Source organism: Urocitellus parryii, chromosome 6 (assembly GCF_045843805.1).
Source record: "Urocitellus parryii isolate mUroPar1 chromosome 6, mUroPar1.hap1, whole genome shotgun sequence".
NCBI lineage: Eukaryota > Metazoa > Chordata > Mammalia > Rodentia > Sciuridae > Urocitellus > Urocitellus parryii.
In genome coordinates this window covers 125,722,764-125,737,643 of record NC_135536.1, presented here as the reverse complement: position 1 = coordinate 125,737,643, position 14,880 = coordinate 125,722,764, and the positions used below count along the sequence as shown (strand labels likewise).

Below are 14,880 nucleotides of genomic sequence, written 5' to 3'. Positions count from 1 at the left end.
CTGAGAAGTGTCTGTTCATGTTTTTTGCCCATTTATTGATTGGGTTATTTGTTGTTTTTTTTTTTTTTTGGTGCTTAGCTTGTTGAGTTCTTTATATACTTTAGAGATCAGTGCTCTATCTGATGTGTGAGCACTAGAATGCTCCTAGGATGTAGGCTCTCTCAGATTGTTTCTTTTGAGGAGAACAACTTTTTAGTTTGAATCAATCCCATTTATTGATACTTACTTTTAATTCTTGTGCTATAGCTGTCTTATTAAGGAAGTGAGGGGCCTAATCCCACATTCTGAAGATTAGGGCCTACTTTTTCTTCTATTAGACACAGAGTCTCTGGTTTAACTCCTAGGTCCTTGATCCATTTTGAGGTAAGTTTCGTGCATGGTGAGAGATAAGGTTTCAATTTCATTTTGTTGCATAGGGATTTCCCATTTACCCAGCACCATTTGTTGAAGATGCTATCTTTTCTCCAGTGCCTTAGAAGCTCTCAGAATTATTTCTGCTAAAACTGGATATTGCCATCAGTGACTCCATCTTGGTTTCTTGTTGTTTCTCATTCCCAGGATATATTCTTTACTCTGCATCCTGGAGCATTTTCCCTCCAGACCAGAGAAGACTGTCATTAGAAGTTTATCTCCTCTGGTCAGTGCTGCTTTCTTAACTCGTGGTCCTGGGAAATGCTGGTTTCTGCATGTTGTCCCTAATCTGTTTCTCATATAAATATTCCCCATTTCCTTAAAGACTTTAAGGTGATATCTGGAGACATTAAAATGTCTGGCTCCTTCCAGATTACCGGCATCCTCAATAAAACCTATTTTCTTTATCTCCAATGTGCATCTGTCAGACAATGGTTTTCTATGTAGCAAGCTTCCTAACCTCAGGTTGGTAATCCGGCCACAACATAGAACTACTGAGCTAGCCACTTTTTATCAACTTCTGTATCTTCAAAGGATGAAAACACCAGTTTCTGAGATAACATGACAATTTCTGTGTGTGTGTGTGTGTGTGTGTGTGTATGTGTGTGTGTGTGTGTTTCTGGAAGTTGAACTCAGGGCATCACACATGCTAGGCACTGAACTATACCTCCAGCCGCAATGTTTAACATGTACCCTGTTCAGTTTGGGGGTTAGCTCAGTGATAGAATGCCATTGTAGTGTGCATGAAGCCCTAGGTTTGTTTTGCAGCCTCACAGCTCTAAATAAATGAAAACATATTTTCATTGGTCATGTTTATGTTACAAGTAATCATGAATGTAATTGGTTTTATTAATACCCAAACAGGAGGTATTAATAATCTTATGAGACATCTGATATGTCTGTCTCTTTTTTCAAGAGATTTCCTACCTCCTCTCTTTGGCATATGGGAATAATGCTAGTAGAATAATATGCCAGTATGTTGTAAGTGCGAGGACATAGTAAACTACCCCGTCTTTCCATGATGGATAAATGGATTCTTGAACTTGCCATTGTTACATATAGAATTAACCATATACAACTTATCATACTTATCTGTGGTTCAATCAGACATTTGGGGGAAAAAATTGCTACTGAACTTGTACCCTAGAATTTTCTCTTGTCATTATTCTCTAAACAATGCAAATAATCACAATGGGTGTAATTTATGCGGCATTTACTTGTATTTGGATATTATAAACAATAAGGGACTTGAGCATCCTCAGATTTTGGTGTCTTCTGGGTATCCTTGTACAAACTCACATGGGTACTAAGGAACAAACATATTTACTGTGTTTCCACAGATCAACGTGGGCCAAGCGTAGATTGTATGACAAGGTTTATTTCTTCCTCTTGCAAGGTGACATGGAAGAGAGTTTGAGAAGAATTCAGCTTAATTATTCTCAAGTGCTTCTATGCTCATAGTTTGATGTGGTAATTTGCTCATGGTAAGCATCTTTTCCTGAAGATACTAACATTCCTCCTATGGAATCATATCACTCCAATGGCATTGGACTGTAGCTCTGATAGACAGCCATGGGAATGGTCCTTAACTGTGATGCAGGGCTCCATGATTGAAGAGTGTGGGTCCATGTGTCCCAGAATGATCAGTAGCTGCCACATACCTTAGGCTCAGGGTCCATTTTATTCAATGTGCCTGGACCAATGATGACTTACAAAAAATGGATCTTGTTGGAATCTGAACAAAATGAGTGACCAAACCACTTCTGTGAGCTGAGGTCCAGCATGGGGACTCTGCCAGGCAGACAGGGGTGGCAGGGGCGGGGCGGGGGGAATTCAGGTGTTCAGACAGTGGGACCCATAAGCAATAAGGTATTAGAAAACTATCTTCCTTATATTAGGTTAGGATAAAAAAAAAATTACAGAGAGCTCTTTTTGAATTTGGCGTAGTGGTGTTACATTGCACTCCTCTGAGTGCTTGACCAGAGCATTCATATACCTGCTTCTCAGGTATATGAATGGTATAGGAATGCTAGGGACAAGGTCACACATAATGAACACTGTGAAAGTAGCTGTGGTTGCATTTGAAACATTCAGACCATTTTCTTCTTTTTCAAAGTATTGCAATGTTATTTTTAAGTTTATTTTCAAACGGATACATAAAAAATGTACGTACTAGCACATTTTATTACATGAATACCTTGTATTGGGATTAAATCAGGTTAAATATACCTGTCCTCTCAAGTATTTATCATTTCTGTGTGCAAAATATTTCAAAATTCCTTTCTCCTCAATTTTTGAAATGTGAAGTTCATTATTATCTGCGGTCACCCAACTGTGTATAACAGAACTTCTTAGGCCTATATAACTGCAACTTAGTCCCTATTAATCAATATTCTCCATACCTTCCTCTTCCTGTACTCTCGCAAACCTCCAGTAAACACCATTGGACTCTCAGCTTCTATGCAATCTACTTTTAGTTTCCACCCATGAAAGAGAGCATATGGTACTATTTTTTCTGTGCATGTCTTATTTCACTTAATAATATGATCTCTTCCATTCATTTCACACTCAATAGGATTTCATTCTTTTTTGTCAGATTGTATTCCTTGTTTTATAATGTGCTACGTTTCCTTTTTATTGATTTTATTATAATTTCCAAATACACGACAACAGTGGAATGCATTACATTCCTTATTACACATATAGAGCACAATTTTTCCTGTCTCTGTATATAAAGTATGTTCACGGCAATTTATACCATTATACATGTGCTTTTCTTGGCATAACAATTCTTAATACACATATATATATATCAATTTCTCGTATCTCTGTTTGTATATAAGGTATGTTGACACCCAATACAAGTTTTCATACATGTACTTGTATCATGAAGACCATCACATTCTACCATCCTTGCTAATCCCCTCTCCCCTCCCTTTCCTTCTTACCCACTTCCCTGTCTACAACCAAACTAATCCTCCCATGCTCTCCCTCTCTACCCCACTATGAGTCACCCCCCCCCTATATCAGAGAAAACATTCGGCATTTGTGTTTGGGGCATTGGCTGACTTCACATAGCATGATCTTCTCCAACGCCATCCGTTTCCCTACAAATGCCATGACTTTGTTCTGTTTTTCATGCTGAGTAATATTCCATTGTGTTATGCCACATTTTTTTATCCATTCATCCTCTGAAGGACTTATAGGTTGCTTCCACGGTCTAGCTATTGGGAATCATGCTGCTATAAACATTGATGTGGCTGTGTCCCTGCAGTCTGTTGTTTTTAAGTCCTTTGGGTATAGTCCGAGAAGAGGAATAGTCAAATGGTGTTCCATTCCCCGATTTCCAAGGAATGTCCATACTGCTTTCCAAAGGGGCTGCACCACTTTGCACTCCCACCAGCAATGTGTGAGTGTACCATTTTCCCTACGTCCTTGCCAACACGTGTTGTTGTTTGTCGTCATAATAGCTGCCTTTCTGACTGGACTGAGATGATCTCTTAGAGTAGTTTTGATTTGCATTTCTCTGATTGCTAGAGAAGATGAGTATTTTTTCATATATTTGGTGATGGATCTTATATCCTCTTCTGAGAAGTGTCTGTTCATGTTTTTTGCCCATTTATTGATTGGGTTATTTGTTGTTTTTTTTTTTTTTGGTGCTTAGCTTGTTGAGTTCTTTATATACTTTAGAGATCAGTGCTCTATCTGATGTGTGAGCACTAGAATGCTCCTAGGATGTAGGCTCTCTCAGATTGTTTCTTTTGAGGAGAACAACTTTTTAGTTTGAATCAATCCCATTTATTGATACTTACTTTTAATTCTTGTGCTATAGCTGTCTTATTAAGGAAGTGAGGGGCCTAATCCCACATTCTGAAGATTAGGGCCTACTTTTTCTTCTATTAGACACAGAGTCTCTGGTTTAACTCCTAGGTCCTTGATCCATTTTGAGGTAAGTTTCGTGCATGGTGAGAGATAAGGTTTCAATTTCATTTTGTTGCATAGGGATTTCCCATTTACCCAGCACCATTTGTTGAAGATGCTATCTTTTCTCCAGTGCCTTAGAAGCTCTCAGAATTATTTCTGCTAAAACTGGATATTGCCATCAGTGACTCCATCTTGGTTTCTTGTTGTTTCTCATTCCCAGGATATATTCTTTACTCTGCATCCTGGAGCATTTTCCCTCCAGACCAGAGAAGACTGTCATTAGAAGTTTATCTCCTCTGGTCAGTGCTGCTTTCTTAACTCGTGGTCCTGGGAAATGCTGGTTTCTGCATGTTGTCCCTAATCTGTTTCTCATATAAATATTCCCCATTTCCTTAAAGACTTTAAGGTGATATCTGGAGACATTAAAATGTCTGGCTCCTTCCAGATTACCGGCATCCTCAATAAAACCTATTTTCTTTATCTCCAATGTGCATCTGTCAGACAATGGTTTTCTATGTAGCAAGCTTCCTAACCTCAGGTTGGTAATCCGGCCACAACATAGAACTACTGAGCTAGCCACTTTTTATCAACTTCTGTATCTTCAAAGGATGAAAACACCAGTTTCTGAGATAACATGACAATTTCTGTGTGTGTGTGTGTGTGTGTGTGTGTGTATGTGTGTGTGTGTGTGTTTCTGGAAGTTGAACTCAGGGCATCACACATGCTAGGCACTGAACTATACCTCCAGCCGGAATGTTTAACATGTACCCTGTTCAGTTTGGGGGTTAGCTCAGTGATAGAATGCCATTGTAGTGTGCATGAAGCCCTAGGTTTGTTTTGCAGCCTCACAGCTCTAAATAAATGAAAACATATTTTCATTGGTCATGTTTATGTTACAAGTAATCATGAATGTAATTGGTTTTATTAATACCCAAACAGGAGGTATTAATAATCTTATGAGACATCTGATATGTCTGTCTCTTTTTTCAAGAGATTTCCTACCTCCTCTCTTTGGCATATGGGAATAATGCTAGTAGAATAATATGCCAGTATGTTGTAAGTGCGAGGACATAGTAAACTACCCCGTCTTTCCATGATGGATAAATGGATTCTTGAACTTGCCATTGTTACATATAGAATTAACCATATACAACTTATCATACTTATCTGTGGTTCAATCAGACATTTGGGGGAAAAAATTGCTACTGAACTTGTACCCTAGAATTTTCTCTTGTCATTATTCTCTAAACAATGCAAATAATCACAATGGGTGTAATTTATGCGGCATTTACTTGTATTTGGATATTATAAACAATAAGGGACTTGAGCATCCTCAGATTTTGGTGTCTTCTGGGTATCCTTGTACAAACTCACATGGGTACTAAGGAACAAACATATTTACTGTGTTTCCACAGATCAACGTGGGCCAAGCGTAGATTGTATGACAAGGTTTATTTCTTCCTCTTGCAAGGTGACATGGAAGAGAGTTTGAGAAGAATTCAGCTTAATTATTCTCAAGTGCTTCTATGCTCATAGTTTGATGTGGTAATTTGCTCATGGTAAGCATCTTTTCCTGAAGATACTAACATTCCTCCTATGGAATCATATCACTCCAATGGCATTGGACTGTAGCTCTGATAGACAGCCATGGGAATGGTCCTTAACTGTGATGCAGGGCTCCATGATTGAAGAGTGTGGGTCCATGTGTCCCAGAATGACAAAAGCCTGGGTGATCAGTAGCTGCCACATACCTTAGGCTCAGGGTCCATTTTATTCAATGTGCCTGGACCAATGATGACTTACAAAAAATGGATCTTGTTGGAATCTGAACAAAATGAGTGACCGAACCACTTCTGTGAGCTGAGGTCCAGCATGGGGACTCTGCCAGGCAGACAGGGGTGGCAGGGGCGGGGCGGGGGGAATTCAGGTGTTCAGACAGTGGGACCCATAAGCAATAAGGTATTAGAAAACTATCTTCCTTATATTAGGTTAGGATAAAAAAAAAATTACAGAGAGCTCTTTTTGAATTTGGCGTAGTGGTGTTACATTGCACTCCTCTGAGTGCTTGACCAGAGCATTCATATACCTGCTTCTCAGGTATATGAATGGTATAGGAATGCTAGGGACAAGGTCACACATAATGAACACTGTGAAAGTAGCTGTGGTTGCATTTGAAACATTCAGACCATTTTCTTCTTTTTCAAAGTATTGCAATGTTATTTTTAAGTTTATTTTCAAACGGATACATAAAAAATGTACGTACTAGCACATTTTATTACATGAATACCTTGTATTGGGATTAAATCAGGTTAAATATACCTGTCCTCTCAAGTATTTATCATTTCTGTGTGCAAAATATTTCAAAATTCCTTTCTCCTCAATTTTTGAAATGTGAAGTTCATTATTATCTGCGGTCACCCAACTGTGTATAACAGAACTTCTTAGGCCTATATAACTGCAACTTAGTCCCTATTAATCAATATTCTCCATACCTTCCTCTTCCTGTACTCTCGCAAACCTCCAGTAAACACCATTGGACTCTCAGCTTCTATGCAATCTACTTTTAGTTTCCACCCATGAAAGAGAGCATATGGTACTATTTTTTCTGTGCATGTCTTATTTCACTTAATAATATGATCTCTTCCATTCATTTCACACTCAATAGGATTTCATTCTTTTTTGTCAGATTGTATTCCTTGTTTTATAATGTGCTACGTTTCCTTTTTATTGATTTTATTATAATTTCCAAATACACGACAACAGTGGAATGCATTACATTCCTTATTACACATATAGAGCACAATTTTTCCTGTCTCTGTATATAAAGTATGTTCACGGCAATTTATACCATTATACATGTGCTTTTCTTGGCATAACAATTCTTAATACACATATATATATATCAATTTCTCGTATCTCTGTTTGTATATAAGGTATGTTGACACCCAATACAAGTTTTCATACATGTACTTGTATCATGAAGACCATCACATTCTACCATCCTTGCTAATCCCCTCTCCCCTCCCTTTCCTTCTTACCCACTTCCCTGTCTACAACCAAACTAATCCTCCCATGCTCTCCCTCTCTACCCCACTATGAGTCACCCCCCCCCTATATCAGAGAAAACATTCGGCATTTGTGTTTGGGGCATTGGCTGACTTCACATAGCATGATCTTCTCCAACGCCATCCGTTTCCCTACAAATGCCATGACTTTGTTCTGTTTTTCATGCTGAGTAATATTCCATTGTGTTATGCCACATTTTTTTATCCATTCATCCTCTGAAGGACTTATAGGTTGCTTCCACGGTCTAGCTATTGGGAATCATGCTGCTATAAACATTGATGTGGCTGTGTCCCTGCAGTCTGTTGTTTTTAAGTCCTTTGGGTATAGTCCGAGAAGAGGAATAGTCAAATGGTGTTCCATTCCCCGATTTCCAAGGAATGTCCATACTGCTTTCCAAAGGGGCTGCACCACTTTGCACTCCCACCAGCAATGTGTGAGTGTACCATTTTCCCTACGTCCTTGCCAACACGTGTTGTTGTTTGTCCTCATAATAGCTGCCTTTCTGACTGGACTGAGATGATCTCTTAGAGTAGTTTTGATTTGCATTTCTCTGATTGCTAGAGAAGATGAGTATTTTTTCATATATTTGGTGATGGATCTTATATCCTCTTCTGAGAAGTGTCTGTTCATGTTTTTTGCCCATTTTTTGATTGGGTTATTTGGGGTTTTTTTTGGTGCTTAGCTTGTTGAGTTCTTTATATACTTTAGAGATCAGTGCTCTATCTGATGTGTGAGCACTAGAATGCTCCTAGGATGTAGGCTCTCTCAGATTGTTTCTTTTGAGGAGAACAACTTTTTAGTTTGAATCAATCCCATTTATTGATACTTACTTTTAATTCTTGTGCTATAGCTGTCTTATTAAGGAAGTGAGGGGCCTAATCCCACATTCTGAAGATTAGGGCCTACTTTTTCTTCTATTAGACACAGAGTCTCTGGTTTAACTCCTAGGTCCTTGATCCATTTTGAGGTAAGTTTCGTGCATGGTGAGAGATAAGGTTTCAATTTCATTTTGTTGCATAGGGATTTCCCATTTACCTAGCACCATTTGTTGAAGATGCTATCTTTTCTCCAGTGCCTTAGAAGCTCTCAGAATTATTTCTGCTAAAACTGGATATTGCCATCAGTGACTCCATCTTGGTTTCTTGTTGTTTCTCATTCCCAGGATATATTCTTTACTCTGCATCCTGGAGCATTTTCCCTCCAGACCAGAGAAGACTGTCATTAGAAGTTTATCTCCTCTGGTCAGTGCTGCTTTCTTAACTCGTGGTCCTGGGAAATGCTGGTTTCTGCATGTTGTCCCTAATCTGTTTCTCATATAAATATTCCCCATTTCCTTAAAGACTTTAAGGTGATATCTGGAGACATTAAAATGTCTGGCTCCTTCCAGATTACCGGCATCCTCAATAAAACCTATTTTCTTTATCTCCAATGTGCATCTGTCAGACAATGGTTTTCTATGTAGCAAGCTTCCTAACCTCAGGTTGGTAATCCGGCCACAACATAGAACTACTGTGCTGGCCACTTTTTATCAACTTCTGTATCTTCAATGGATGAAAACACCAGTTTCTGAGATAACATGACAATTTCTGTGTGTGTGTGTGTGTGTGTGTGTGTGTGTATGTGTGTGTGTGTGTGTTTCTGGAAGTTGAACTCAGGGCATCACACATGCTAGGCACTGAACTATACCTCCAGTCGGAATGTTTAACATGTACCCTGTTCAGTTTGGGGGTTAGCTCAGTGATAGAATGCCATTGTAGTGTGCATGAAGCCCTAGGTTTGTTTTGCAGCCTCACAGCTCTAAATAAATGAAAACATATTTTCATTGGTCATGTTTATGTTACAAGTAATCATGAATGTAATTGGTTTTATTAATACCCAAACAGGAGGTATTAATAATCTTATGAGACATCTGATATGTCTGTCTCTTTTTTCAAGAGATTTCCTACCTCCTCTCTTTGGCATATGGGAATAATGCTAGTAGAATAATATGCCAGTATGTTGTAAGTGCGAGGACATAGTAAACTACCCCGTCTTTCCATGATGGATAAATGGATTCATGAACTTGCCATTGTTACATATAGAATTAACCATATACAACTTATCATACTTATCTGTGGTTCAATCAGACATTTGGGGGAAAAAATTGCTACTGAACTTGTACCCTAGAATTTTCTCTTGTCATTATTCTCTAAACAATGCAAATAATCACAATGGGTGTAATTTATGCGGCATTTACTTGTATTTGGATATTATAAACAATAAGGGGCTTGAGCATCCTCAGATTTTGGTGTCTTCTGGGTATCCTTGTACAAACTCACATGGGTACTAAGGAACAAACATATTTACTGTGTTTCCACAGATCAACGTGGGCCAAGCGTAGATTGTATGACAAGGTTTATTTCTTCCTCTTGCAAGGTGACATGGAAGAGAGTTTGAGAAGAATTCAGCTTAATTATTCTCAAGTGCTTCTATGCTCATAGTTTGATGTGGTAATTTGCTCATGGTAAGCATCTTTTCCTGAAGATACTACCATTCCTCCTATGGAATCATATCACTCCAATGGCATTGGACTGTAGCTCTGATAGACAGCCATGGGAATGGTCCTTAACTGTGATGCAGGGCTCCATGATTGAAGAGTGTGGGTCCATGTGTCCCAGAATGATCAGTAGCTGCCACATACCTTAGGCTCAGGGTCCATTTTATTCAATGTGCCTGGACCAATGATGACTTACAAAAAATGGATCTTGTTGGAATCTGAACAAAATGAGTGACCAAACCACTTCTGTGAGCTGAGGTCCAGCATGGGGACTCTGCCAGGCAGACAGGGGTGGCAGGGGCGGGGCGGGGGGAATTCAGGTGTTCAGACAGTGGGACCCATAAGCAATAAGGTATTAGAAAACTATCTTCCTTATATTAGGTTAGGATAAAAAAAAAATTACAGAGAGCTCTTTTTGAATTTGGCGTAGTGGTGTTACATTGCACTCCTCTGAGTGCTTGACCAGAGCATTCATATACCTGCTTCTCAGGTATATGAATGGTATAGGAATGCTAGGGACAAGGTCACACATAATGAACACTGTGAAAGTAGCTGTGGTTGCATTTGAAACATTCAGACCATTTTCTTCTTTTTCAAAGTATTGCAATGTTATTTTTAAGTTTATTTTCAAACGGATACATAAAAAATGTACGTACTAGCACATTTTATTACATGAATACCTTGTATTGGGATTAAATCAGGTTAAATATACCTGTCCTCTCAAGTATTTATCATTTCTGTGTGCAAAATATTTCAAAATTCCTTTCTCCTCAATTTTTGAAATGTGAAGTTCATTATTATCTGCGGTCACCCAACTGTGTATAACAGAACTTCTTAGGCCTATATAACTGCAACTTAGTCCCTATTAATCAATATTCTCCATTCCTTCCTCTTCCTGTACTCTCGCAAACCTCCAGTAAACACCATTGGACTCTCAGCTTCTATGCAATCTACTTTTAGTTTCCACCCATGAAAGAGAGCATATGGTACTATTTTTTCTGTGCATGTCTTATTTCACTTAATAATATGATCTCTTCCATTCATTTCACACTCAATAGGATTTCATTCTTTTTTGTCAGATTGTATTCCTTGTTTTATAATGTGCTACGTTTCCTTTTTATTGATTTTATTATAATTTCCAAATACACGACAACAGTGGAATGCATTACATTCCTTATTACACATATAGAGCACAATTTTTCCTGTCTCTGTATATAAAGTATGTTCACGGCAATTTATACCATTATACATGTGCTTTTCTTGGCATAACAATTCTTAATACACATATATATATATATCAATTTCTCGTATCTCTGTTTGTATATAAGGTATGTTGACACCCAATACAAGTTTTCATACATGTACTTGTATCATGAAGACCATCACATTCTACCATCCTTGCTAATCCCCTCTCCCCTCCCTTTCCTTCTTACCCACTTCCCTGTCTACAACCAAACTAATCCTCCCATGCTCTCCCTCTCTACCCCACTATGAGTCACCGCCCCCCCCCCATATCAGAGAAAACATTCGGCATTTGTGTTTGGGGCATTGGCTGACTTCACATAGCATGATCTTCTCCAACGCCATCCGTTTCCCTACAAATGCCATGACTTTGTTCTGTTTTTCATGCTGAGTAATATTCCATTGTGTTATGCCACATTTTTTTATCCATTCATCCTCTGAAGGACTTATAGGTTGCTTCCACGGTCTAGCTATTGGGAATCATGCTGCTATAAACATTGATGTGGCTGTGTCCCTGCAGTCTGTTGTTTTTAAGTCCTTTGGGTATAGTCCGAGAAGAGGAATAGTCAAATGGTGTTCCATTCCCCGATTTCCAAGGAATGTCCATACTGCTTTCCAAAGGGGCTGCACCACTTTGCACTCCCACCAGCAATGTGTGAGTGTACCATTTTCCCTACGTCCTTGCCAACACGTGTTGTTGTTTGTCGTCATAATAGCTGCCTTTCTGACTGGACTGAGATGATCTCTTAGAGTAGTTTTGATTTGCATTTCTCTGATTGCTAGAGAAGATGAGTATTTTTTCATATATTTGGTGATGGATCTTATATCCTCTTCTGAGAAGTGTCTGTTCATGTTTTTTGCCCATTTTTTGATTGGGTTATTTGGGGTTTTTTTTGGTGCTTAGCTTGTTGAGTTCTTTATATACTTTAGAGATCAGTGCTCTATCTGATGTGTGAGCACTAGAATGCTCCTAGGATGTAGGCTCTCTCAGATTGTTTCTTTTGAGGAGAACAACTTTTTAGTTTGAATCAATCCCATTTATTGATACTTACTTTTAATTCTTGTGCTATAGCTGTCTTATTAAGGAAGTGAGGGGCCTAATCCCACATTCTGAAGATTAGGGCCTACTTTTTCTTCTATTAGACACAGAGTCTCTGGTTTAACTCCTAGGTCCTTGATCCATTTTGAGGTAAGTTTCGTGCATGGTGAGAGATAAGGTTTCAATTTCATTTTGTTGCATAGGGATTTCCCATTTACCTAGCACCATTTGTTGAAGATGCTATCTTTTCTCCAGTGCCTTAGAAGCTCTCAGAATTATTTCTGCTAAAACTGGATATTGCCATCAGTGACTCCATCTTGGTTTCTTGTTGTTTCTCATTCCCAGGATATATTCTTTACTCTGCATCCTGGAGCATTTTCCCTCCAGACCAGAGAAGACTGTCATTAGAAGTTTATCTCCTCTGGTCAGTGCTGCTTTCTTAACTCGTGGTCCTGGGAAATGCTGGTTTCTGCATGTTGTCCCTAATCTGTTTCTCATATAAATATTCCCCATTTCCTTAAAGACTTTAAGGTGATATCTGGAGACATTAAAATGTCTGGCTCCTTCCAGATTACCGGCATCCTCAATAAAACCTATTTTCTTTATCTCCAATGTGCATCTGTCAGACAATGGTTTTCTATGTAGCAAGCTTCCTAACCTCAGGTTGGTAATCCGGCCACAACATAGAACTACTGTGCTGGCCACTTTTTATCAACTTCTGTATCTTCAATGGATGAAAACACCAGTTTCTGAGATAACATGACAATTTCTGTGTGTGTGTGTGTGTGTGTGTGTGTGTGTGTATGTGTGTGTGTGTGTGTTTCTGGAAGTTGAACTCAGGGCATCACACATGCTAGGCACTGAACTATACCTCCAGCCGGAATGTTTAACATGTACCCTGTTCAGTTTGGGGGTTAGCTCAGTGATAGAATGCCATTGTAGTGTGCATGAAGCCCTAGGTTTGTTTTGCAGCCTCACAGCTCTAAATAAATGAAAACATATTTTCATTGGTCATGTTTATGTTACAAGTAATCATGAATGTAATTGGTTTTATTAATACCCAAACAGGAGGTATTAATAATCTTATGAGACATCTGATATGTCTGTCTCTTTTTTCAAGAGATTTCCTACCTCCTCTCTTTGGCATATGGGAATAATGCTAGTAGAATAATATGCCAGTATGTTGTAAGTGCGAGGACATAGTAAACTACCCCGTCTTTCCATGATGGATAAATGGATTCATGAACTTGCCATTGTTACATATAGAATTAACCATATACAACTTATCATACTTATCTGTGGTTCAATCAGACATTTGGGGGAAAAAATTGCTACTGAACTTGTACCCTAGAATTTTGTCTTGTCATTATTCTCTAAACAATGCAAATAATCACAATGGGTGTAATTTATGCGGCATTTACTTGTATTTGGATATTATAAACAATAAGGGGCTTGAGCATCCTCAGATTTTGGTGTCTTCTGGGTATCCTTGTACAAACTCACATGGGTACTAAGGAACAAACATATTTACTGTGTTTCCACAGATCAACGTGGGCCAAGCGTAGATTGTATGACAAGGTTTATTTCTTCCTCTTGCAAGGTGACATGGAAGAGAGTTTGAGAAGAATTCAGCTTAATTATTCTCAAGTGCTTCTATGCTCATAGTTTGATGTGGTAATTTGCTCATGGTAAGCATCTTTTCCTGAAGATACTAACATTCCTCCTATGGAATCATATCACTCCAATGGCATTGGACTGTAGCTCTGATAGACAGCCATGGGAATGGTCCTTAACTGTGATGCAGGGCTCCATGATTGAAGAGTGTGGGTCCATGTGTCCCAGAATGACAAAAGCCTGGGTGATCAGTAGCTGCCACATACCTTAGGCTCAGGGTCCATTTTATTCAATGTGCCTGGACCAATGATGACTTACAAAAAATGGATCTTGTTGGAATCTGAACAAAATGAGTGACCGAACCACTTCTGTGAGCTGAGGTCCAGCATGGGGACTCTGCCAGGCAGACAGGGGTGGCAGGGGCGGGGCGGGGGGAATTCAGGTGTTCAGACAGTGGGACCCATAAGCAATAAGGTATTAGAAAACTATCTTCCTTATATTAGGTTAGGATAAAAAAAAAATTACAGAGAGCTCTTTTTGAATTTGGCGTAGTGGTGTTACATTGCACTCCTCTGAGTGCTTGACCAGAGCATTCATATACCTGCTTCTCAGGTATATGAATGGTATAGGAATGCTAGGGACAAGGTCACACATAATGAACACTGTGAAAGTAGCTGTGGTTGCATTTGAAACATTCAGACCATTTTCTTCTTTTTCAAAGTATTGCAATGTTATTTTTAAGTTTATTTTCAAACGGATACATAAAAAATGTACGTACTAGCACATTTTATTACATGAATACCTTGTATTGGGATTAAATCAGGTTAAATATACCTGTCCTCTCAAGTATTTATCATTTCTGTGTGCAAAATATTTCAAAATTCCTTTCTCCTCAATTTTTGAAATGTGAAGTTCATTATTATCTGCGGTCACCCAACTGTGTATAACAGAACTTCTTAGGCCTATATAACTGCAACTTAGTCCCTATTAATCAATATTCTCCATACCTTCCTCTTCCTGTACTCTCGCAAACCTCCAGTAAACACCA

General features: G+C 38.7%; 4 pseudogenes; all 4 read left to right on the top strand.

Moving 5' to 3' along the window:
- The first annotated feature begins 2,106 nt into the window (after window positions 1–2,106).
- LOC144255575 (small nucleolar RNA SNORD116) lies at window positions 2,107–2,190 on the top strand (annotated as a pseudogene).
- A 3,930-nt stretch (window positions 2,191–6,120) lies between these two features.
- On the top strand, window positions 6,121–6,204 carry LOC144255594 (small nucleolar RNA SNORD116; annotated as a pseudogene).
- A 3,911-nt stretch (window positions 6,205–10,115) lies between these two features.
- On the top strand, window positions 10,116–10,199 carry LOC144255574 (small nucleolar RNA SNORD116; annotated as a pseudogene).
- Window positions 10,200–14,132: 3,933 nt separating this feature from the next.
- LOC144255593 (small nucleolar RNA SNORD116) lies at window positions 14,133–14,216 on the top strand (annotated as a pseudogene).
- The last annotated feature ends 664 nt before the right edge of the window (window positions 14,217–14,880 follow it).